General features: G+C 36.5%; 1 long non-coding RNA gene across 1 annotated transcript; it reads right to left on the reverse strand.

Annotated features, from left to right (window-relative positions):
• Positions 1-5,411: 5,411 nt before the first annotated feature.
• LOC118879652 (uncharacterized) lies at positions 5,412-6,879 on the reverse strand. The gene is made up of 2 exons (XR_005015980.3): positions 5,691-6,879; positions 5,412-5,635 (listed from the first exon to the last, which is right to left on the reverse strand). It is a non-coding gene; the product is annotated as an uncharacterized lncRNA (long non-coding RNA).
• Between the last annotated feature and the right edge of the window lie 4,594 nt (positions 6,880-11,473).

The raw sequence follows: 11,473 nt of genomic DNA on the forward strand, positions 1-11,473 counted from the left end.
CGAGCTATTTCTGTTAATGTCGAGTGTGCCCTTTCAACTTGTCCGTTTGAAGTACTATGTCTTGGGTCTGCGTAATGCAAAGTAATGTCACACCTCTGTGCAAATGATTTACAAAATTGGGCCGAGGTAAAATTCGGTTCGTTATCGGTCATAATTACTTTTGCCTGGGGAAATTGTTGGAGTAGTTCCATTACCCTAATTTCAATGTTTAACTTATTTTGATCTTCTTTGACAACAAGGAATTTGGAATACGCGTCTATACAAGTAATAAATGTTAAATTTTGCGCGTAGTATATGTCTATATGTAAATTTTCTCCTCCTTTAGTTGGAATAGGGGCTTCCCCGATTGGAATTTTTATTGGGTGCCTGTTATATTTATTTTCATTACAAATCACACAATTTTTGATATATTCTTTTAATTTTGTAAATAAGTTGGGCCAATAATATAACCTACTGACTTGTTTGTAATATTCATCTAGCCCCCTATGAGCTCGACTGTGTGTTTCTTCTATTATTATGGCTTTATCTTCATCGTTTTCTATGTCTTGAAGAAAGATTCTTGTAAAAAGAAATTGGTTAGTGAAATTATTTTTTAAGGGTAATTGAATGTGATATAAGTCCTCTAATGTACAGTGAATTCCTACCGTAATGTTAGGTGGAATATACTCTTTTAATAAGTTTATTAAATTTTCTGGTGTGTCATATTCAATTAAGTGTCGTGTCCTGCCAAAAACTTCCAGTGACTCATGTATTGTAAACCCCCCCGTTGTTAATAACAGTTGTTGTTTAAACTGATTTAACGGCTCAGCTGAATGCTGTGTGTTTTGATCTGAGTTTGACTGTTCTACATCACTGTCTGTAATGTTATTTATTTGTATTCGAGATAATGCATCGGCTACAACATTTGTTGTACCGGGTTTATATTTATTTTTGGGGTAAAACTTTCTTTCTTTTTTAAGGCCCATACTATGGCTAGCAGTTCCTTTTTGTTTGTGGCATAAAGTTGTTCGGTTTTATTAAGTGTTTTAGAAATGAAAGTAATTGGTTTATTATCCTGTGACCCGATAGCTACGTCTGATGCGTCTGTTGTCAAAGTGAATTTTTTTCTAAAGTCCAGTTGAACTAGTTCCACTTGTGCTATTAGATTATCTTTTAGTTCGTTAAAAGCTTGTATAGCTGAATCGTCCAACTGTATGAAAACTCTTGTTGATATTTTTTAGAAACATTTCCATTTTCCCCTCCTAATTATTTTGTAAGAGGTTTTGCAATTTTTGCATAATTACGGACAAATTTTCGGTAGTAGCCAGTTAGGCCTAGACAACTTCGAAGTTCTCCAATCTTAAAATTGTGGAAATTTTTTTGGATCTGTTTTTATTACATTAAAAGAAACAATGTAGCCAAGAAACGAGTCTTCTAATTTAAAGAATTTAGATTTTTTGAGAGAAATTTTCATATTTCGTCTTTGTAAAATGCTTATTATTTGAGTTAAGTCCGAGAAATGTTGCTCGATTGTGTTTGAAAAAATTATAATATCGTCCATGTAGACGTGGCATGTTTTTCCTACTTGTTCTCTGAGAATATCATCCATTGCTCTCTGGAAAATTCTCGGCGCATTTGTTAATCCGAAAGGCATGCGCAAAAATTCAAATTTTCCGTTTTTAATGGAAAAAGATGTTTTTTCGATATCCGAGTCTTTCATTAAAATTTGATGGAATCCTGATTCCTAGTCAATTGTTGAAAAAAATTTTGCCTTTCCTAAGTTGGCTAATATAACAGAAGGGTCTTGCATCGGATATCTGTCCGGTATTGTGTTCTCATTTAATTTTTTGTAGTCTATAACGAGTCTGTGTTTAAGGCTACCGTCTTCGTTTTGGACTTTTTTGGGGACCACCAGAACTGGTGAATTGTAAGGACTTCTACTCGGCCTTATAATATTTTCATTTAACATTCTATTGATTTCGCTATTAACGAAATCTGAAACCGATAAGGCATATTTATATTGTTTGCCATAAATTTCCCTGTCATTAATTGTATTTATTTCGCCCCGAATGTCAGTTCTAAAAGGAATTTGTACGTTTATTTTAGAATGTTCCTCATTTATTTTAGAATGTTCCTCTTCAATTATGTCAATTATTTTTTCTCCAAATCATCTACTTGATTTGAATTTAACATTTTAATGTTATTAATTTTATTTCTTTCAGAATCTTTTGATCCCAAATTTTTTACTTTTTTATTGACGGAAAATTCTTTGTCGGCGTGTTCAGGATATTTAGATCCCAAACAATTTTTTTTTGTTGACGGATAATTCTACGTCGGTGTGTTCAGGATTTTTAGATCCCAAACTATTTGTTTTTTTGTTGACGGATAATTCTACGTCGGCTTGCTCGGGATTCCGTGATCCCAAGCTAAACAAACTATTTTCAACCATTTGTGATTCTGTTTTGATTCCACTTTGATCTTTAAAGTATTTTTTTATAATATATTCTTTTAGTGGAAAGATAATTTTTCCTTCAGTTACGATAATTGGTTTAAAGAACTATATTAATCATAAAATAATTTTTCTTCTTTTTCGTTATACTTGATCGTCCCTTTTTGAATAACAAGTACCGCTCCTATCTTTTTTAAAAGATTAAAACCTATAAGTAAGTCGGATTCTAACCTTTCTATTTCATAAAATACTTGTTTTGTGTTAAATATTGTTATTAAATGATAATATTTTATTATTGTAAACCCATTAATGGTTGAAACTCTCTTGTAAATTGGGAGCTCTTTTTTATTTTGATAAATTCCCTTTTTTATGTAACAGGATGTCGCTATTGTGTCGATTAAAACTTTTAATTCTTTTTCGATTTTTTTGTCTGTTCTCATCATACTCCGGATTCTGATCTAAAAAATGATCCTCTTCTATATTATTTACTCTCATATTTTTTTGAGCAGGCTGATTACTTGAACCAGTTGATTCCCGCTTTAACAGGGGATGTGGTTCAGATGGTTTGTTCTGACCGGCGCTTATATTTGTTTTTTGCGCTTGGTTTTGATTGTAATTATTTCTTGGAGAATAATTATTATAATTTTGTCTGTTATTATTACCCCTATTAAAATTGTTATTAGGTCGATTTTGATACTGGATTGATTCATCTATCTCCATGGGTTCAGGAGTAGACTGTACCTGATTGTTATTGGACTTCCAATTATTATTTTGTCCCCACTGATTGTTGTTACTCTGTCCCTGATTCCACTGATTATTTTTTACCTGTTGCAGAGATCTTTAATTGTATCTCAAATAATTTGAATTATTGTTATTAGTGGTCTTTTGATTAAAAGAATTATTATTTTGTTCTGGGCCATTACCATAATTTGAGCTATAATTTCTATAACTCATTCCAACGAAATTGTGAACGAATTTTGTTCTCATATAATTACTTTCCATCTCCTGTACAAACGCCATTGCATTGGGCAAGTCTGTTGGGTTCATGGAATACGGAGTCGATGATATTGGGCCGTTAAGGCCAGTTACGAAAACTCTTAGTGCACTCTGTCTATGTCTATTATTAATTTCTGAAGGGATTGGCTTATTACGGCCATACGTCATTATAGTTTTGTTAGTTAACAATGTTAGTTTCCTGTACACTTAGTTATAGTATTCCATTACACTTAGTTTTCCTTGTGTGAGAATACTTAATTCTTGTTCGATAATGTGTAGCGGTCTTCTATCACTAAAAACGAAGTCTAATCTGGCTAGGATTGCATATAAATTTAGGACTGTTCCATGGATGGTTAGAGCATCATTTGCTTTCCCGGTTATCTTGTTCCTTAATATTGATAGAGCTGCAAAATATCGCTTACTTTTTCGAATATACTGACTCATAGCGTTTTCTGCTGCTTCCCTCCAACTAATATATTTTTCATGTTCCCCCTTAAATTCTGGAACTGGTTTAATGATTTCATAAAATTTTTCACATTTTTTTGAATTGTCAACTTCTTTAATTTTATAATCTTCTACTTTGTTGACATTTTTTTGAAGTTCGGTTTTAAGTGTTTTTATTTCTTGTTTTAAAGAATTTACCTCCGATGAAACAATCTATTTTATTAATTCTTTAGTCAAAAAGGCTTGCCTTTCTAATTCTTGATTCGCCATTTTGCTTGTGCTTGGCGTTTCGGTCACTTCCAAATTATTAAATAGATTCAACAAAACTTCTAGATCTTCCAGGATGTATTGTATTTATCTTATATTTATCTTTATCTTTATATTTATCTTTTAAATTAAATTTTTACTTAAAATATAATTATTCTTATTTCTTACGATCTTTCAATTTTTAAGTTTTGTCTTTTTTGATGTTTGGGTTGTAGTCGTGATGAATTTTGGCGAGGGATTGCCCTTCAGCCCTTCCTTCCTTCCTTCTTTGTTATTTTGGTTGTAGTCGTGTTGAATTTTGGCAAGGGATTGCCCTTCAGCCCTTCCTTCCTTCCTTCTGTGCGTTATTAAAATATTTCCGTTCTTTTCTCTTTGGTTTTCCCGTTCGTTAAGTGTTTATTTTATTTATTTATTTATTTATTTTTTTTTTTTATTTATTGTTTTATTTTTAATTTTTATTGTTTATATTGTTTAAAAGTAATTTTTTTTTTAAAATTGTTTTTGGTTTCCACTGAATTTATTATTTTGTTTTTTTTTTGTGTGTTCTTGCACTGTGAATTTATTTTTTGGTCCACCTTTATTATATATTACCAGCTATTTAAATGGATTATTGCATTAATTGATTTCCATTTAAATTTTTAAATCACGATCACTTGTCACAATGTTAGGTGTCGTCGATTTGTGTGGATGTTTTGATTTTTCCACTAAAAATTGTTGGGTTTTTTGCGGCGCGAGTTCCGTTTAAATTAACTTGTTATAATTAATATGTTTTTAGAACTTATTTACGACACCGCCCCACCAATTAAGATTGTCACTGGTAATATTTTAAAAAATGTATATTATTTTTTATTTAAACTTGGTGTTAAACCTTTTAATTATTATCACTAATACAAGACACTAATTTACAACTATCAAACCGATCGCGGCCTCGGACAAAATAGGACTGCGGCTTAGTTCTAAAAAATTATCCAACGAACCTCGGCCAGAAGCTTTTCTTTCTTAAGCTACCAGAACTAATTTTTGTTTAAAATTAAAGCGTATGCTGAAACTGTCGCATCTCGCTGTGAAATGAAATTATGCTGACCGATGCAATTTGATTCAAAATCGGAACGCAATATGATCTGAACTTAGAACGCAATACTGTGGACTTCGAGCGGAAGCTGATGTTTACTTTAAGTTGGGTTTGTTTATCTTGGCTGGACCACCAAGAGCGGACCGCAAAGCCAAAGGCGAGGGCAAAGACAAAAGCAAATGCAAAAGCATAGGCAAAGATCGCTTAGATTGAATTTTGAAAATTGTTTATTAATTCCATATGAGGCCCGGTTTCACAGGTTGGATAATTTGCATGCGTAGGGTAGCGAGCGATTTTGGCCCCCAAAAGTGCGAGAATTGTTGGCCACCAAGAACGGTTTTTGGATCGCGGTTAGTCATCCAGGCAATGAGGTTTTCCATAAGAACTTATTATTGCCCAACCTTGTGGGGCTCGATGCTGGAGAGACCCTAAGAATCAGGTTGATGTTAAATTCTTGTCACACTTTTTTTTACTAATTCTTACCCTAGCCAAGAAGGTACTCGGGGGCTGTAACCGCAACACTCAACAGAAGGGGTAGTTAAATACCCGCAGACAATCGAATCAATTTAAAGAATTTAATTCCAACTTCACACGAGTTTTTTATATTGGTCAGCACGGGAATACTTTGATATGAACTTATCTTTGGCACCGGTATTGAGAGAATGAGAACGGGGTAAGAACGGAAACGGGGTTGTAAAACTTAAGCTCGGCTTTACATGTGCATTTGATCAGCTGATAAGCATCAATGGATACCAATAGATATATACTAGATAAGCTTTTGGCTCATGACTGCGTTTTTGTACAAATACTAAATGTGTAGATGAACTATTCTCACCCTCACGCCACAGTTTCGATCTTTATCGTACTGGTAATGGTAAAAGCTGAGAAAGGGTGATACAAAAAAAAAGGTTTAAGCTTTCCAAATATCTTTCGCGTGGAAATTTCCCAAATAGCCTTTATTTCTACGGGTGCTAGCTTGACGTTAAAATGGAAAGCTAAGTTACTGAGTTGAAAATTCCTTTTTATAACTTCATCCCCAATATCAAAAGTTCGCGGTCTACTTCTCAAGTTATAAGTATGCTGAATCTTCATGTAAGCTTTTTCTAGGTTCTTGCCTATGTCGGAACGTAACTTTGAGAATTCATCCTCTCGAATTAATCTGGTTATGCTCTCAATTAATATTCCTAGTGTTTTAAGCAACTTGTAGTCCTCACCGTGGGTAATCATATGTTGCCCAAACACAATGAAATAGAGAACCATTCCGACGGATTGGTGAAAGGAGTTTCGTAGGGCGCAATTGATAGCGCCATGAAAGGTATCCCATTCCCGTTGATCCTTTCGGACACAAGATCGAAGGGCCGCATTAATGGAGCGGTTTACCCATTCGGCAACATTTGATTGCTGGGCATAAGCTCCTGTACACAAGTCTTGAATGCCATGTTTTAAAAGAAAATCTGCGAATTCGTGACTATTGAACTGGGTTCCATTGTCACTAACAACAATTTGTGGAACGCCAAAACAAGGAAACAAAATATCTCCTAAGTATTCAATTACCACCTTCGACTTGAATTTGCGAACGTCCTTTCGAGAAGTGAACTTTGAGAAGTGGTCTATGACGATCAGAACGCCAAGGTTAACCTTTTTCGATCGTGGAAAAGACCCATTAAAATCAATGTAAGGCCGCTGAAACGGTCATCTGACTCCCCATTGGAGGTTTTAGTATACACGTTGGATGTTTTTTTTTGGGCAGTAAAAGCTACGTCGTATTCTTTCTAAGCATTTGGCCACGCCACAGTGTGCCCAGGCTGGCTGGTCGTGATTGGAACGGATTGCTTCCAGACGGAGTTCCGATGGGACAAATAATTTTTAGCTCTTATCCTGGTTTTCTGAGGTAGCAAAACAGGTGTCTGGTAAATTAGCTTGCTTAAACTTTCTCTTAGTTCTGTATATTCACTAGATTGAAAGGCGATGGATTTTAAATCAATACAAGGCAATGAATCTAATTTGAATTCCGCTATGTTATCATCTTCCTCAAAAACCCGCGGGCGTCGGGCACTACATTATCACACCCATTGCGAGCTCTATGTCAAATACGAATCCTTGTAGTTTAATAGCCCATCTGGCTAGTCTTCCTCTAAGGTCTGGCTGGCTCATTAACCATCGGAGGCTGGCATGATCGGTTACAATCTTAAAAGGGTGTCCTTCTATGTACATTCGGAACTTTTTCACGGCTAAGATGACCCCTTCAGAGCAGTGTTTGACGCTGTTTAAGCGCAATTTGAAGGAGTTTCTGCGTCGTTTCGTGACCGGCGACGAAACATGGATCCACTGGTACACACCAGAGACCAAGGCACAGTCGAAACAGTGGACTTCACGCGGCCGGGAAGGTGATAACTACCGTTTTTTGGATTCACAAGGTGTGATCTAAATCGACTACCTGGAGAAGAGCAAAGCGGTCACAGGGCTGAACTATGCCGAATTATTGAGCCGATTCGCCGCCGAATTGCAGGAAATACGGCCCCATTTGGAGAAGAAAAAAGTGCTCTTCCATCATGACAACGCACCGGCTCACACACATTGGCCTACGAACTGCTACCCCATCCACCATATTCTCCAGATTTGGCCCCGTGTGAGTTCTTTTTGTTTCCAAACTTGAAAAAGTCACTCGCTGGACAGAAATTTTCGTCGAATGAGGAGGTCGTCGCCGCCACTGAGGCCTATTTTGCAGACCTCGAGAAAACGTATTTTTCAGACGGGTTAAAAAAGTTGGAGCATCGCTGGGTCAAGTGTATCGGGCTAAAAGGAGATTATGTTGGGAAATAAATCGCCACTTTTCCAAAATTTTCGTTTTTCTTTTGGAGGCTAAGTACTTTTCGGACCACCCTCGTACAAAGGTGCGAGGCAGAGCCGAGATTTCATTTTTTCTTCTATAACGTTTTGGGATATTATTCGGTCAATTTCATCGCAAAGAAATTTTTCCCTAGCCGGAGATAAGGGATAAAACCTCTGTTTTATGGGCTTTGCATTCGATGGAGTGCTCCACTAATAGAGTTTTCCATAGACCGTTTTTTTTCAAATTCAGGAAACAAATTAATTACGGACTGAAAACTAATCTCTCGGGCTTTTCTAAGTGGTCAACTGAAGTTCGTTTATGTTACCCGCTATACAAATAGAGATTCCGAATTCGCTCCAAAAGTCCATTCCACATATGACGTTTTGGTTTATGGATGGTACTATCAAAAAGACATGTCCCTTTGTACAGAGTTAAACGAAATAGGTAATGTATATATGCCTACCACCTCCTGTGTTTGCCGATCGGCGGTTTTAACCATTCCCTTTAGCGGTCTAACGGGACATTTTTGTAAGATAATACGCTGCGCTAATTCTGCATCGATAACGCTCTTTTTGGCTCCGCTATCCAATAATGCTAAGTACAACTGATATAATATTTCTAAGATCGAATACGATCCGATGACCGTGTTTGAAATTTATCACCTTCCGATTGATGCTTCGTTTCTTTCTGAGGTGCTTGCATTCGAATGTGATAAGGTAAGAATCTGAACAAACTGTTAGTGACTATGGCTGTGGCTGACTGTGGGACCCTTTTAAATCCGAGACTTGTTGTGGATATTCGACTAAGGGAGACTACGAATATCCCGTACTAAGTTTTCCGGCGGTGAATTTCACTTTTGGCAGTTGTGTGTTAATATATGTTAATAAGGCCGCAAAATACGCGTCTAGACTTTAGACAATCTCGATATCTGTGCCCTATCTCATCACAGTTCCAACACTTAATTTTGTCGGAAGAACGAATTACACACACCTCCTCCGGAGATGTAATGACTCATTTTCCTCGCTGTCTACAATCTCTTCCTCAACCTGAATAGCATTAGCAGAATTTTTGGAAATCGGAAGGGAATTAGGTCTGGACCGGGAGCTCCTGAAAAATTCCTCATGCCTATGACACTCTTTCCGTAGAACAGATAGACTGGGAGTGGGAACGTGTAAGAGCTCATGTTTCAACTCGGGTCGTAAATTGTACCTTATTTCTGTCGCTATATCTGATAAGTTCGTTCGTCTCGGTACCTATCCTTTAGGCACACGAACTAAACCAAGTCATCATATCTGAGCTTCGATGCACACGCCAATAAAATGTCAATGCTGATCCCGAAAATAGGAGATTAGCAAACTGAAACAACAGATCGAAGTTTCCATTTAGGCACTGCGTTGTCAAGCAGTTATTCCGATATATAAAATCTTCGATAGGAATGTCGGTACTAAAGCCGCTGAATTTAAGGTGCTAATTGAAAATTACACTCGAAACCTTATCTGGTCTCTCTGCCGTACATTCGCTTGATGATTAGAAGAAAAACGTCTCGAATTATTGTCTTTGAAGTTACTCAATCGCGGCAAGTTATCGTGGTCCTATTCCAGCTGTGCCTCTGCGCGAGCGTCTCGAATGTGTGAATCCAGGTTTAAATTTGCTAAAGATTCACCAATTTCTCCCCATGTGTTTTTAAAGATTTAGCTTTTATTTGTTGAACTCGCTCTTCGGATAAGCTTTGCGTATTTGGAGCTATACTTTGACGACTTGGCTCGCGACTTATTGAAGTATTTGGGGCTGATCTAGGGACATTAGAAGTGTTTTGCACATTCCGTGAAGTATTCCTGGTTGGTGGTCGAGTTCTGGGTACGGTTCCTGATCTTGATCTGATCTACCAGCCGTAGCACTTGGCACTTGCACAATCTGAACCCTTGCTTCTATGGGTTGTGGTACAGACTCTTGATTTAATACTGCCTCCCGAGTACAAACCTGTCGTCTCGAATTGTTGTCTCTGAAGTTATTCAATCGCGGCAAGTTATCGTGGTCCTATTCCAGCTGTGCCTCTGCGCGAGCGTCTCGAATGTGTGAATCCAGGTTTAAATTTGCTAAAGATTCACCAATTTCTCCCCATGGGTTTTTAAAGATTTAGCTTTTATTTGTTGAACTCGCTCTTCGGATAAGCTGTGCGGATTTGGAGCTATACTTTGACGACTTGGATAGCGACTTATTGAAGTATTTGTGGCTGATCTAGGGACATTAGAAGTGCTTTGTACATTCCGTGAAGTATTCCTGGTTGGTGGTCGCCGTTGCACTTGGCACTTGCACAATCTGAACCCTTGCTTCTATGGGTTGTGGTACAAACTCTTGATTTAATACTGCCGCCCGAGTACAATCCTGTCGGCACAATGGACAGGTCTTGTTAGTTTCAAACTAAGTTAGTAAACACGATTTATGATACTGGTGTCTGCATGGGGTTGTTATAAGTTCGACATCAATGTTAGCCTCGTTACAAATAGTACAGAAAAATGGTTCCATTGGCAGATACCAATGTTACGAGGTTTTCAACACTACGCCTAACAGTCATATTTTGAGACATTATTGTAATTTGTTTTATTACTATAATTTTTTTTATTTAACTGGTTGTTGTTTCCTTTTAATAAATTTTTTACCTTAATTAGTCGAAAAATGTTCTTTGATTTGATGAAATTAAAATAATTTAATTTTTTAGGGCTTTACCTTATACAAGTTAATATCTGCATGCCTTTTGCTTTGTAACCGATTTAAATAGAAATAGCTTTTGAATTTAACTTCGTGTAAAAGCGAAACATGACCAAAAAAATATGAAGCTGTACGCCTATCAATTTTACAACGATTTGATAAGGTATTTAAAATTAAATTACATGGTGTCTACGTCTTTTGACAGAGCCAAATTCCTACGAAATCCAACTTTAAATATGTGTAAAAATACCGTTTCACACAATCTTTTTTCTGGTTGCTTTATTAACATTTTACAATTCCAAGGTTTTTAGACTATATGAACTCAGAAACTAAGAAAAATGTTTGGTTGGTTCTTTGATAACTGGGGGAAAGAAAAGATAGTGGGGAAATATATGTTAAAGCTAGACCTTTGGCACACAATAATCCTTCTAATCGGGTTTAAACACATTCTAGCACCATGCTTGGGCGCCAATTCGGTAATGGTTCGTTTGATTACATCCATCGAGGATCGAGCTAAGCTCAGGGAAAAATAGGGTGGTTTTTGTGCTATTAAAAAATTCAGCCGTCACTCGAATAAATTTGTAGACAGAGCTTATCAAGTGCAATAGGGAACGATACAAAGTATGAAAATAAATGCGGAACCAAGCAATATCATCCGGAGAGTTAAGGTTGAATTATTCTCATAATAATACGGTGCAGAAATACCACCAAGGTGATGTTTAAT

Source organism: Drosophila suzukii, chromosome 2L (assembly GCF_043229965.1).
Source record: "Drosophila suzukii chromosome 2L, CBGP_Dsuzu_IsoJpt1.0, whole genome shotgun sequence".
NCBI classification, from domain to species: Eukaryota; Metazoa; Arthropoda; class Insecta; order Diptera; family Drosophilidae; genus Drosophila; species Drosophila suzukii.